Raw genomic sequence first — 5513 nt, forward strand, 5'->3', positions numbered from 1 at the left:
TTTTGAATCAGAAGAATTACCCCAAAAAATAATACCATACGACATAAGCGTATGAAAATATGCGAAGTAGACTACTTTTCGTGTTGAAGTGTCGCTTATTTCAGATACTGTTCTAATGGTAAATAAAGCAGCATTTAGCTTCTGAACAAGATCCTGGACATGGGCTTTCCACAACAGCTTATCATCTATCCGAACGCCTAGGAACTTGAACTGTTCCGTCTCGCTTATAATATGCCTATTCTGTCTGATCAAAATATCGGTTCTTGTTGAATTGTGAGTTAGAAACTGTAAAAACTGAGTCTCACTGTGATTTAGCATCCCATTATTTTCCACAAGCCACGAACTTATTTCATGAACTACATTATTTGTTACTGTTTCAGTATTACACACAAGATCCTTCACTATCAAGCTCGTGTCGTCAGCAAACAGAAATATTTTTGAAGCACCTGTAATACTAGAAGGTATTTCGAACAGAGGACCTCCTACACACTAGGCAACTGCGTCAGCCACTGTGCCTCCTGGACACACTAGCACGAACTACCTCAACACGCGTCTCGGTCGACCTCATTCCCACTCCTCGCCACCTATCCGCCGTCCTATCACTCCATGCTCGCTACTTTGAAGTCAAACTTAATTTTGCATCCTCAATGAAGGTGGTGAATTTATAGCCCATAGAGGCGAATCAATTATATGAATGCATGTCCCAAAGAACAGACACCACGCATTCATTTAATCTCATATTACAAATGTTACATAATTTGCATCACACACAATATACTGCACATCATACACACGTCATAATTATTCTTGTTGGCGGTTTTTTACACCATTTCACAAGTCCTTACATATGGGAACGCTACATCAGTAGTCATAGCGGGTAGTTATAATTCAAGTGCAGCTACCCACTGACGTCTAGTTTGGACTATAATTATCGTATGTCAGCGAAACTTGGAAAATTTTCTAATGCCTTAATGCGGGACGGATATTGTAAGTAGCGAGAGTAAAGTGTCGCTATGTGTAAGTTTCGTGAAGCAGACTTTGAATAAGAAAATGCTATCTCACATTGAAGTAAAAGATTGGGTCGCCACCAACTGTAGCCACACGACAAATAAGAGATTGGGCTGAGTCGGAAAATTACTTAATTTATTCATAAGAAAAACCCATAAAAGAACATTCATTATATAGTCACTCATAAATAATGGGATGTAATTATTAATATGATCCCGGCATTTTTCACGTAAATCAAATATTAAAATAAAGCAAAGAGTTTGTGGACACTTTGCATAGGAGCAGCTTGCAACAACATTATTGAAAACAAGATCTATTCTAAAGCATTTGTAAAAATGAAAAGGGAACACTGATTATTGGACCTGTGCGCATGGAAGCGCCGTGGATGGGCTAACAAGGAAAACTAAAATGTAAATGGCGTGGGTAATGGAGACGTAACATCAGTATACCTACTAATGAAACAAAGAAGATTCACGAAGAGGCAAAAATTACCAAGGTTCGGAAAATAATAGAATGTACACACACACACAGTCGCAGGCACACAAACCTTCACACTGATCCGAGGGCACACTTCCTACGTGAGATCGCTTCAACATATGCAATTCCTTTGTGCTACGTTCTTCTTAGGGACCAAAGTCTGCATTAGGAATCAAACTGAAAGACTGCTAAAGCATTGCAGTCCTTGCTGCCACCCAGTAAAACAATCTTTATAAGGCGAGACGCGAGACCTAACGCTAAAGGCTCCCCTCTCGCTATGAGACAACGCGCCACGCGGTTGAATCAACTCACCCTTCTTCGAAGAGACCTCGGCTGCACACCCTCGGCGAGCTGGAACCAAACTGACCGTCTCACACACTCCAACGTCTCCCACCCGACCCCGTGGCCAGGAAAACCCAGAGATGAGGCTTCCGCCACCAATCTAACACCGGTAATTCTGAACGACTACGGCTGATTCTCTGCAGGAGACTAAACCACCATGTAGCAACATGAAACACACCCACATTCATTCACTCACGCATGCCAGAGAATTCTGTATCACTGAAAAACAAATAAAATGATAATGAAAGGGAACTACAGGACCCTTTCAATATGCGCAGGAGAAAAAATAGTTTCAGTTTTGACAACCAGTTGCAAATCTGACGTGAATACAAGAAAGACGTATCGACATTTTTCCGTTTGGGATGGGTTAGGAAGAGGATGTAGGCAGAAAAGCAAACAAGTGAGAAAGGCATAATATTGATTTTTTTACAAACCGCCGTTCACACAATTTGTTCAGTTTGAGCATCGGAGGCGTCGACGTAATGGTGCATCTGTAAAACATTGTGATCAACAGTTGCTTGCAGCAGTTCCAGTGGAATCTGAGCAACGTGCTCCTGTATACTGACCATCAGATCAGATAGAGGCTGAACGTGTCACTAGTAAATGTGTTCTTTTGGGTAGCCACAAAGTGATATGGATTGAGATCAGGTTAGCCTGCAGGCTATACATCTGAAAGATCTCTAGAGATAATACGTTCGTCGAAGGTTGCATTAAGCAGATTTTTCCCTGGGAGAGCAACATGAGGCATTTCACTTTCTTGCATGAAAACAGTGGGTTCGACGTAGTTGCGCTCATCCAAAACAGGAATCATATGCTGTACAAGGAGGTCTCGGTCACGCGCATACGTCATGGTACACCTGACAGGCCCCGTGGATGTACTCTCTTCAAAGAAGAACGGACCTAGAATAAAGGTGCTCGTGAACCCATGTCACACAGCACATAACGCGAGTGCAGTGGATCTTCGTTCATAACACGTGGTTTAACACCACCCCAAATTCGGAACTTCTGCGTATTCACTGCACCCTCTAGCGCAAAATTAGTCTCATCACACTACAGAATATTGCCCAGCCACATGTCATCAACTTCGGTCCGTGCCAGAAACCGAAGAGCAAATTCGGAATGTTGCTGCGGATCACGAGGTTTCATTTGCTGCACCGTCTGGATCTTCTATGGGTACTAGTCTAAAACAGACCGCAAAACTTTCCGTAATGCTGACCTTGTGATGGACAATTCTCGTGACCCTACACGACCACGAGCACTAGCAAACTCGTCAATTATTACCACCGGGATAGGACGCCTTCCTGTTACTAACGCCACACCAAACTCACCCGTGTTTTCGCATTTCATTATCATCTTTAAACCATTAAATGACATCGGGGCCTCCTCCTCAGACCTTTTAGTCTGTGATACTCGCTCGGTGCATCATTGTAACTGCTGCCGTTCACATAAAACAGATTCACTAACAGCGCGCAGTCTTTCTTCTCAATAGCCATATTGTTCACTGCTTGTCAAATGACAACATGGATGTCATACCGGCATACAAACAGTATACAGCGCCACATTTTCGCCTAATGGTCACAACTGTAACAAATTTTTTTCCAGCGTAAATCGATCCCGCGTTAATGCACTAGCATATCTGCCAGTTTTTTGTGCCATACGATAATTGCACCCCACACTGGACCTCAATGAGTAGTTACACTTAAACTGTAACCACCCGGGACTTACAGGTCGAGAGTACACAGAAACTGTCATCTAGATGACCTGCAGTAATGCGTAGTAAATTTTCCTGCTTCACTGAAGTGGTAACCTATCTTCATAATCAAACTTTCGTCCGAAACTCAACACAGAATTAATAGTTCCACGAAGATACCGGAAACTTAACTCGCATTTTTATCAGCTATGTTTTGTACACTGTATCCCACCTAACTCTGGTATCTGCAAAAACTGCATGAATTTTGACGTGGAAAGAAAAAGGTTCAGAAAACGGCTGTTTTACACCAAAACCCTATCTGCTAAACCTTAACGAGTACAGGAATTTTGTGCCAGTGTTGTGCTCGTTCGGATTTTTTCTGAGAACTGCGAAAAAATTATAAAACTGAATTTGCCTCATACAAATTTGGTATACAGGACGAAAAATATCACAGTTCTATTTCAACAAGCACTAGTGATCGTTGCATTGTTCAGATTTTCAGTGTGTAGTTAAAGCGATTTTCGATTGGGTAAGCAGACAGAATCGTGGAAAAAAACCTTTTTATTAACCATTTTCTCACCACATCAAAATTAACATATTTCTTATTGTTGTCAAAGATGCGTGGCACACCTTGTGTATACAGTATTTCTGCTTTTTGTCCCATAAATACCTTTCAGAAGTTTGTAGCTTAATTTCTCTTACAACCCGTACGTGTAGCCTCGGTGTGTACCGACTCGTCCTATGAAGAAGAATCTGAGAAAACATGAATTTATATGAAAAACTTTCTGGAGCAGTCCCTGTCAAATTTTAAATTCGAATAGCTGAGTGCTGCTGGGGGTCTGTGTTTGGCGTCGGCTCATTCTATTCCGGACGACCGTAATTTATGCATTATGGGTGGTACATTTATGGCTTCCATTAAGGGCTTGCGGCTGAACGAGACCCTCGTTAATGAATATGCGAACGCCATGTACAATATGAAAGCGCATATTACTGAAATACGGCCAGGGCTGCAGCATAGATACAGCTGTGAAGATCACAGGTAATACATCGCAACAAGTATACAAGTTGCTAAAATGTTTGTGTTACCGAAATACGCGTTACTGCTTGTCTTTTTTCCGTGAAATGAGTTATGTCAGCCAGTGCAAAAATATACTGCCTAACCAATTAACAAAAAAACAGAAAAACGCAAACAGTGAATCCCCCAACAGGAGTGGAGCAAACAAAATGAGATTTCAAGATCTGAGAGGGTATGTGACATTATTTCAGTGATTATAAAATTGAATGAAACGTATCAAGTGAAACTAATTTATCAGTATGACGTTGCACCTCTCTGGCCTGGATGTACGCGCTGATTCGTTTGGGAAGGCTGTCATAAAGCCTTTACATCCTTCCGTGAGGCAAGCTGGCCCACAAATATTGTATCTGGTCCTTGATATCATGCATTCTGGCAATGGGACAGAGCTGACATCCGATCTGATCCCACACATGATCTATCAGAAGCAGTTCTGGGGAACTTGCTACTCACAGGAATACCTCAACACCAAAGACATCGATCACAGAGACACGAACAGTGTGTGGACTACCAGTGCCCCGTTGAAAAATGACACAACAATATTGTCACATGAGAAGTTGAGAGGTACCCCATGAGGGCACAGGTCGTCCGTGAAGTACCGCTGTCACGTGAGAGTCCCCTCAACCATTACTGGATGTGGCCTGAAGTCACATCCGACGGCTCCCCATATTATGACTCCAAGAGAAACAGCGCTGTGCCATTGGAAGAGTGGGATCTCTCCCCCAAGTCGCGACCATACTCGCCAACGATTATCATCCGGGGTAATGCAGAACTGTGATTCATCGCCGAACACAATGCGGCGCCACGCATTCCAGTCACGGCAACATTCAAGATACAGCCGTTTGTGTTGTGGTGTTAACGGCATAATATGCGTGAGATGTCAAATCCCGAACGTCGTTGCTGGTAATCTGAGATGAATCATGC

The sequence above is a fragment of the Schistocerca piceifrons genome, chromosome 6 (genome assembly GCF_021461385.2).
Source record: "Schistocerca piceifrons isolate TAMUIC-IGC-003096 chromosome 6, iqSchPice1.1, whole genome shotgun sequence".
NCBI classification, from domain to species: domain Eukaryota; kingdom Metazoa; phylum Arthropoda; class Insecta; order Orthoptera; family Acrididae; genus Schistocerca; species Schistocerca piceifrons.